Source organism: Papaver somniferum, chromosome 5, assembly GCF_003573695.1.
Source record: "Papaver somniferum cultivar HN1 chromosome 5, ASM357369v1, whole genome shotgun sequence".
In the NCBI taxonomy this organism is placed as follows: Eukaryota; Viridiplantae; Streptophyta; class Magnoliopsida; order Ranunculales; family Papaveraceae; genus Papaver; species Papaver somniferum.
The window spans coordinates 142,810,880-142,819,925 of NC_039362.1; positions in this window are offsets into that span (position 1 = coordinate 142,810,880).

Here is a 9,046-nt window from a genome sequence, read left to right on the forward strand (position 1 = left end):
TGTTATTTTTTCTGATGTCGCATGCTTAGTTTTAATTACTTTTGATGCGCCATGCTCACAACTTACGACTAACATTTTTTGAAATCCACTTTGACAAAGAATAAAGTTAATATTTCTTTTATTTTGAACTATAATTTCCTAGGATTAATTTCTGAACCACTTGAATATGAAAAAAAATGAAATCCTGAGTCCCAGTAAATTCTTCATCCTGTGACAATATTTTGTATATATATTTTCTTATTTTTAGTACGTTTTAAATTCAAGCCTAAAATCAATTCCAACAAAGTCCGAGTGAACGACAACCTTATTTACCACTATCAAAAAAATCAGATCAGTAGTTAAGCATGTTTGGCTTGCATATAAAATAAATAATACTCTTTGATTTCTTGCATTCTTGAGACTTCATCTTTTGGAGTTAGTTGTGAGCTATTTAGGATGACACTCTAAACCTTTTTAAGGTTGAAATAGTTCTTATAGTTGTAGATTGAGTTCCACTTTATCGTTCTAAAATCTTTAAATATATACGTTCATAATTGAATGCGAAACTAAGCTATGGTAATCGTTTGAAAGATTCATCCTCGCAATTGATCATTACTGAATCACTTTCTTTTTATTTTTGCAGTTATATGTTTCTCTAGAGTGACTTGATGGGATCCTGATACTGCCGTGGATGTTGTAGCAAGGTAATCATTGGTTGAGTATATAAAAGCCCCATATACAATTGTCTTACACTCATAAAGAGTGAGTCGCGGAAAAAAAAGAAAAAAAAAGAGAAAAAAACATATATATAAGGCTCCTCTTCTTTTATCGACATTAATAATTCTATGATAAGTCCGGAATTTCGGAGTAATTATGAAGTCGATGAAATAAAAAACCCATCATCATTATATAGCAAGTCAAAAAGACTATTGATGAGGTTCCCGAAACTTTGATAGCAGTATGTGTGAAACGTTGTCCCTGTCTCCGTCGCCTAAACAAGCATGAAATGCAGGATCCAAGGCAACTATCACATACTTGGTGAAAAAGAACATGCACTTAGAGTATCCAATCATGTGGTCGAGTTAAATGAGTGCTTCTCTCAACTATTGCGCTATAAATAAGAAGTCTTTGACGACATTCATACAAGTATTGTGGGCAACATCTTCCACTTTAGTCAACATTTGCACACTTCACTTTTTTATTTCCATTTTCTTATCTATCCATGTGATTTCAGTATGCGAATGTTGTGGCAAACATTGCAACAAGTACGATGACTATCTTAGTAGAATTTTGCAATCAGGTTGAATGTCACACGTAACTAATTGCTTGTGTGTGGTGATTGGAATGTATGTAGGATGTTTGCAGCTAAAGTACATATGTAGGCCGGTTATCTTATTAGCTACTACTTTGTGTATATCCTTAGTGGTTTTTCCAAGGAGAAATATTAGAGTAGGTTTTGTGGGTATACCTCTTGTGATCCCTCACGAATTATAACTCGTCCACTAGGGACACTTAGGGGTTTAAAGGCTTGTTATACATGCTAAATGTAACCGTATTCACAACAAGATGGAGTTGTTGTATTTAGGAATAGTTTATTTTAGTTTGCTCGAGGACTAGCAAAACATAAGTGTGGAGGAATTTGATAAGTGCATAATTCATATGATTTTAGTGTCCATTCCATACTTGTTTTAGCTATTATTCTTGCATATATTTGTATTATTACTCTTGTTTTGTCTTATTTGTCTCTAATAGGTGAATCATCTAAAAATGAGCTACAAAGTTCTGAAAAGATCTAAGAAGAGAAGTATTTCAAGTATCCAAGTATCCAAGTTTCCAAGTCCAAGAGAAGTGGAAGAAGTGCGATGAAAAGGAGCAAAACGTTCAAAATCAAGAGAATGGACAGAGACCGATCTTAACTCATTCAAAATAAGGGTTTCTCATTATCATCTTGAAGATAATTGAAAGATAAAAATAACGCAAAAAAAATGAGGTCATTTTGAGTTCGGACGAAGAAGTTGTGTCCAAAACAAGATTTTATCGAATACCGAAGACGGTAAAGTATGCAAACGGGTGCGCATACTTAAGTTCCGAAAATTTCTGCCGGAATTTAAGGTACGCATACCGGTACGCATACTTAAGGAGTATAAAAACGTGTATGCATACTTGTGAAGGCCTAAGGTCACGGTTAGGGTCTTTATATCGTATTTTCGAGTCGGGTTCTTGAACCGAACTAAATACTTGATGGCCAAGCAGTGTAAACCTATAAAAAATTGTATTAGTTCATGTAAAATCAATCATCTCATATCATAAGTTCTATATCAAAAACCTAGGTTTTACCCCTTTAGGGGGAAATCACCATTATTCATCTTCTTTGTAATATGAGTAGCTAAATCCTTTGTCGATTAAGGATGAATTCAATGTTCTAAGCGTGAAGCTTTATTAATAAATACAAGTCTATTTGAGGTTTTAATCATCATCGTTTGTTTTCATTATATCTATGGTTTATGATTGATTTGGGTGCGCAACTAGATTAGTCTATTGATCATTCTATTGCTAGTAGTGAATTGAGCGATCCGTAATTGTCGTGCATCTCCTACACGAGTAGAAAACATGAGACCTTGCAGAGGGATTATGTAAAGAAATCGTGTGTGGAAACAACACCGGTAAGTGAACCGAGCGTACTGAGTTTAACTGCTGGAATCAAACCTAAATTCACAAACCCTAAAGTGTTTGATTGAGTTACACCTTGTAACCGTACCTCAAGGCGGCTCAGTTGGATAGAATCCGTGACTAAGCATACCTGTTATCTGGTGATACAAGTAGTTTTGGGGATAGCTAAGCGTTCATGCTATTCTACGGTTGGTGATGAATGGTTCTAACGAAATATAGATAAGTATTCCAATCCTGTTAACGCTTGGTAACGACGAAGGATTCCTTGATCATCCTTTTCTTCTTTATTGTCTTTTTATTTATCTTACAACAAACCCCCCTTTATTATTTACTTTGTTTTTCCATCCAATTTACCTATCAATTACACAAATCTATGTTGGAACGATTTCTTACTACCATATATTTCCTGTTAACTGTGTGGAAATAAGATAAATAATTTGTTCTGCCTACGACATCCCATCAATCACAACCACCATTAATGCTCACTGATACAGTTAATATCAAATAATTTTTTTATGTATCAACAAAAATATAGTCATTTGATTAATTAAAGAAACATTTATTATGAAATATGAATTGAACATTTATTACTAAATTTTAATTAAACGTGATCATTTATAGCGGTAGATTTATGTTCTGCAAGTATAAATTTCATCGTTCTTTATCTAGCCTAACTTGTCCAAACTTTATTTTGTATTCTGGAAATGTAATCAATTTTATTTTAATACTAAAAAACGTGATTTATTCGATCGGGTACTATAAATAGCTGGGATCCCATTTGGGTGATCCAGCGGTCATGATCACATTGTCTTATATGATTTAGTATCCTCTTCAATATATTTGTGTTTTTTCCTTTCCAGTTGTGTTAAAAACATCTAACTATATCTATCACAATAAAATGTTGCCCATTTTGTAAAGACACACAACTATGATGTCCACTGTTATTCACTAACATCCCCCACTGTACGTAAAAACCAGCCACGCCCGTTATTTTTTCCACCACCAGTAATGTTACCGCCTCCACCACTCACAAATACCCGCCACTGTTTCCACCACCCACTGCTTCTTTCAGTACCACCATTAAAATTATTAATATAATTTTTAACCGGGGTCACTGTAGTACATTGATAAAGTCATTAGGTGATGATACCAGTTACCTGAGTTCGAAACACGCCAGCACTAAATTCTTTACCGATTACCGTTCAATATATATATATATATATATATATATATATATATATAGTTTTTAATAAACTTATTTATTAATAAAAATATGTATTTATTAAATTCATTAAATGAACATTTATCATGAAAATTTAATTAATCATTCATCATGAGCAATCAATAGGACACTAATTAATAAAGTATTTATAATGATTAGTTGAAAAACCACGGCCGTAGATTTATCCCTCATACACTAATCTCGTCCGCTCTTTATCTAGCCTAACTTAGCCAAGCTTTGTTTTGTATTTTAGAAACAATAAAAAGGTGGTATTTGGACATTTTGAATGCTCTATTATATATGCTTCTCTTACAATATTAAAATAGATAATTCAGTGGTATGTGGTTTGTTCTTCAGTCTAGTTCAGCTGACAATATGCCACGCAACAAAATTTTGATAAATTTACTCTGTGATCAAAAGTACCAAATTAACTTTATGAATCCGAAATTCAATTGCATATACGTAGCATACTTTCAATCTTACGATGGTATTTACAGCGTTTGTTGTATCTATAACCTGGTTTGTTTTTCTTTCTCTTTGCACATGAATATTAATTTCTTAATATAAGTTCTCAAAACGTATCATATTCCTAGGAGAATAGGAGATAAGTGAGATGAAAATGTATTTGATTTCTTAAACAATTTTGGTCAAATCTCGTCAACGCATATCAATGCATCAAAACTTATAACATTTGATAGGGTCTGCATAGTCTGAAGAGATCATGCGTCTAGGGATCTTTCGACAACTTAATATTTTTGTAACTTGTTATTGGGTCTGATTTAGTGCACAAGTCAAATATTTAATAACTTTATCTTATGACTGATTCGAAATTTGATACTACTTAGACCCCGACAAAAATATATGACATAAGTACGGTATTGTAGTTAGACTAGCCTGAGATATCTTTATTTGGACTCAAAGTAATTTTATAACTTAACTGTTTAATAATTTTGATTCATTAAGACGATCCATACAAACAACTTATATGTCAAATTGAAAAAGTGATAGTATCTATTTTCTTGAATCAGAGGGAATAATTCCTTAGGAAAAACTGGTCTTCCTCGTGGCAGGCATGCTAAACTAATAGAGGCACGCGTTGTTGGAGTTGAACGAAAATATTTTTGTTCGACATTGAGTCCTATTAGTAGGGTAGACCACCGAACAGAGATATCAACCCTTTTCTCCCGTTTTTCTTCTTCTTCTCCGTACCCATGTACGACAACAAACACCATCTCCAGTCGCCGTACATCGATATTCCTGGTTTGACACCACAATATAATATTAACCCTACTAGGGTTAGTGTTGGGATGTTGAAGGATTGGAAAATTAGGGTTTCATATGTAAGGATTTTGGCGGTTAAAATAAATGGTTTGAGGAAATGATGAAGAAGAAAAACTTTTGAGATTTCTAGAAGTCACCACCCTCAAAAGTCATGTTATAGTTATTATCACTAGCAAAGCTTTTTCACTGACAATAACTTGTGAGATGCACAAGGTGAAAATGCGAGGGTCTAACAACCACACCCAACAATTCGTTTGGCAACCTGAGAGGACTTGCTCCAATATACTTTCTAGAGAATCAACTAGACATTCAGACTCAATCTAGAGAAAAGTATATCAAAGAGTTTAATATCTCTAACTCTTAATTCAATCCGCAATCAGAAAATAGATTTCTGCGAGCCCGATTGAATATAAGAGAAGTAAACTTGAACGGTACCAAAGACCAATGTTCAATGATCAATCAATCTCAATAAACAACCAAAGGTTGGATTTCCTAATTGATCGATACAACGCACAACCTGTGATATTTCAATTATATATATAACAAAATATAATACAGAAAAGAAATAACACAGACACCAGAATTTTGTTAACGAGGAAACCGCAAATGCAGAAAAACCCTGGGACCTAGTCCAGATTGAACACCACACTGTATTAAGCCGCTACAGACACTAACCTACTACCAATTAACTTCAGACTGGACTGTAATTGAATCCTAATCAATCTCACACTGATTCAAGGTACAATTGCGCTCCTTACGTCTCTGATCCCAGCAGGATACTACACACTTGATTCTCTTAGCTGATCTCACCCACAACTAAGAGTTTCTACGACCCAAAGTCGAAGACTTGATAAACAAATCTGTCTCACACAAAAAAGTATATAGGATTGAATAAATCTGTCTCCCATAAAAATACCCAAGAGTTTTTGTTTCGTCTTTTGATAAATCAAGGTGAACATGAACTAATTGATAAAATGGTCTTATATTCCCGAAGAACTGTCTAGTATTATAAATCACCTCACAATAATCTAAATCGTATGATAGCGAAACTAGATATTGTGGAATCACAAACGATGAGACGAAGATGTTTGTGATCACGTTTTATCTTGCTTATCGTAAAAATTAATCTCAAGCAAATCTTAGAGAAGATAATACCCAAACGATAGAATCGGGCAAGATCAGAAGACCCAACTGCTTCACAATCCCATTGAAGTCTTTCAAGTCGTTAACCTACATGGTTTATGAAAACCTAAGGTTAAAGGAGAATCGAATCTAGCTTATAAAACTAGTAACACACATAAAGTGTGGGGATTAGGTTTCCCAGTTGCTAAAGTTCTCGTTTATATAGTTTTCAAAATAGGGTTTGCAATATAAGTTACCTTGGTAACAAAGCATTCAATATTCAGCGTTAGATGAAAAACCTGATTCAACCAAGCTAATATATTTTAACCGTTAGATCGAACTTAGCTTGTTACACACAAATGAAATGTACCTTAATTTAGGTTTATGAACTGTACCTAAACGTGTACACCATGTTGACTCACAATAGTTAATCGAAGTTAGCCATATTAACTCTCGTATCAACCATATTCATCTTAACCATAACTAGTTCAAATGACTCGAATGAAACTAGTTAAAGAATCGTTCAATTGCTATATTCTCATAAAAGTATACAAGAACACAATTGAAGCAAAATCGTTTGATTCACTCGAATCAATTCATGAACATTATAGCCACGGTTTGCAAAGATTGCATTCCTTATAATATAAATATTTAAGTTCATGTACACAACCGATTTTAGAAAGTAACACACTCAAGTATGCAAATGGGTACGCCTACTTAAGTAGCCGGACCAAGTTTGGGTAACGTCAGTACGCGAACGGGTGTGCATACTACTTACACTTCCAAACTCCAGCAGAAATTCACGAAGGTGAACTTTCCACCAGTATCCGTACGGGTACGCATACTTTCCCAGACATCAGCAACCGCCACTACGCATACGAGTACGTATACTTCAGGCTCCCGGTTTTGGACTTGTACACTAATGTGATTAACACACTATGTTTATATCCAAATATGGTTACTTAATTCTAAACTCTTTATTTCAATCATTGAAACTTTCTTAGAGGATAACAATAGTCATTTTCACGATACTATTAGCATCAAAGCAATTTTCAAGATATTGAAATTATCATAATGAAACATTCCAAGATTAAACCAAAATGATTGTATCACACAAACTATGTAAGATGTTACTCGACAATTTTTATATGATCATATTCGGACTTTCGTCACGAATGTAAGATGAACTTGTCCGAAGCTAAAGCTTGCCAACACATATTCCGAAAAATATATAAGCGAGTTAAACTCAGCTCGAAATCTCAAACGTGTATAATCGAAAACTATATCGTAACACAACTTATGTCTCAATATAGGAGATAAAGTAGAAATAGACTTTTCCAAGTGATAGATGAGTTTCAGTCTCACATACATTTTGTTGATGAAGTTCCACAAGCTCCCCTTAGTAATTATTCGTCTTCAAATGATGAACGTCGTGAAATCAAAAGCTCAACTACACAATTTATGTCCTAGTCCGAGACATCTAAATAGGCTAAAAATCAATACTTATAGTATTGATCACTAACACTGAGAAACATGCTTGAGATAACAACGCATGCGAGTTCGACCGAGCAATGCTCTAACACAAGGAACATGTAGAATACTAGGTAAAGTGACTGGATTATGAACCATGAACTTATAAGTATTACCAATGTTGGAGATTTTCATGCCTTCATTAGCAGTGGAGATCTTCTCATTACCATTGTAAGATTGGAAATATGTGGGATCAGAAGCATCAACGGTGATGTAATCTGAAGCACCCAAGTCAACATGCCATGGATTTCCCCCTAAGATATCAGTTGTAGCCAACACAACATAGAGATTTTGAGGTATAGGTCTTCATTGATATGAGAAATTCATTATTTGATTGCACTTAGAAGCAGAGTGACCAACCTAGAAGCAAATCTGACAAGTTGGCCTGTAAATTTTAGAATAAGTAAATGAAAAAGCTTGAAAAGGATAAGTTGAAGTATTCTTCATAGGAAAAGAAGAAGCAAATGAGGTTTGTGGTGTAAAAGATGGCATAAGCAATTGAGGAGATATGGATTTGGATTAGGAGAATGATGATGATAATTGGGATTAAAGAAAGGTCTATTCAGTTGAAAAACCACTAAAGCTCTTGATTAATCAAGATGAATAATAAAATTAGATATTTCTGTCAAAATAATCTCCCCACTAACCAAAAGATTATGTGATTCTCCAACAGTTACTAGAGGATTACGATCTTTAATATATGTTGAAAATGAAGCAAAATTATAATTAAGACCATTGAGTATACTGACAAGCATTTCACTAACATTAACACCAGATCCTGCAACACCGGGCGAATATGAGATATTTTTAATCTCATTAAAAAATGAAAGAATAAAGTGTTACCTTGTTTGATGTGAGAAAGTTGGTGCGTAATTGAATCACATGAGTGGAGGATGTAGTGGCAAACCTTTTTTCGATACAAATTATTGGATGTTGTTGTACTAAAAACATAAGAAATCACACCTGGAGAGAGTATGGACTGAATCCAGATAAACAAAGTTTGATCTTCAATCTAGTGAATGTAATTAGGATTGACATTCTCACTTGTTTCAGCAGTTCGAGCAGTAACAACATATTTGATAGGATAAGGTGTAGATCTATCTGTAAGATCAAGGACCTTATATTTCTTGAGAAATGAAAGTATTAACCAAGTTAAGTAATAGTTATCTTCAATTTTTACATGAAAAATGTTTGCCATTATATTGAGCGGAACTTTCGAGATATTAGATTCCATATAGAATC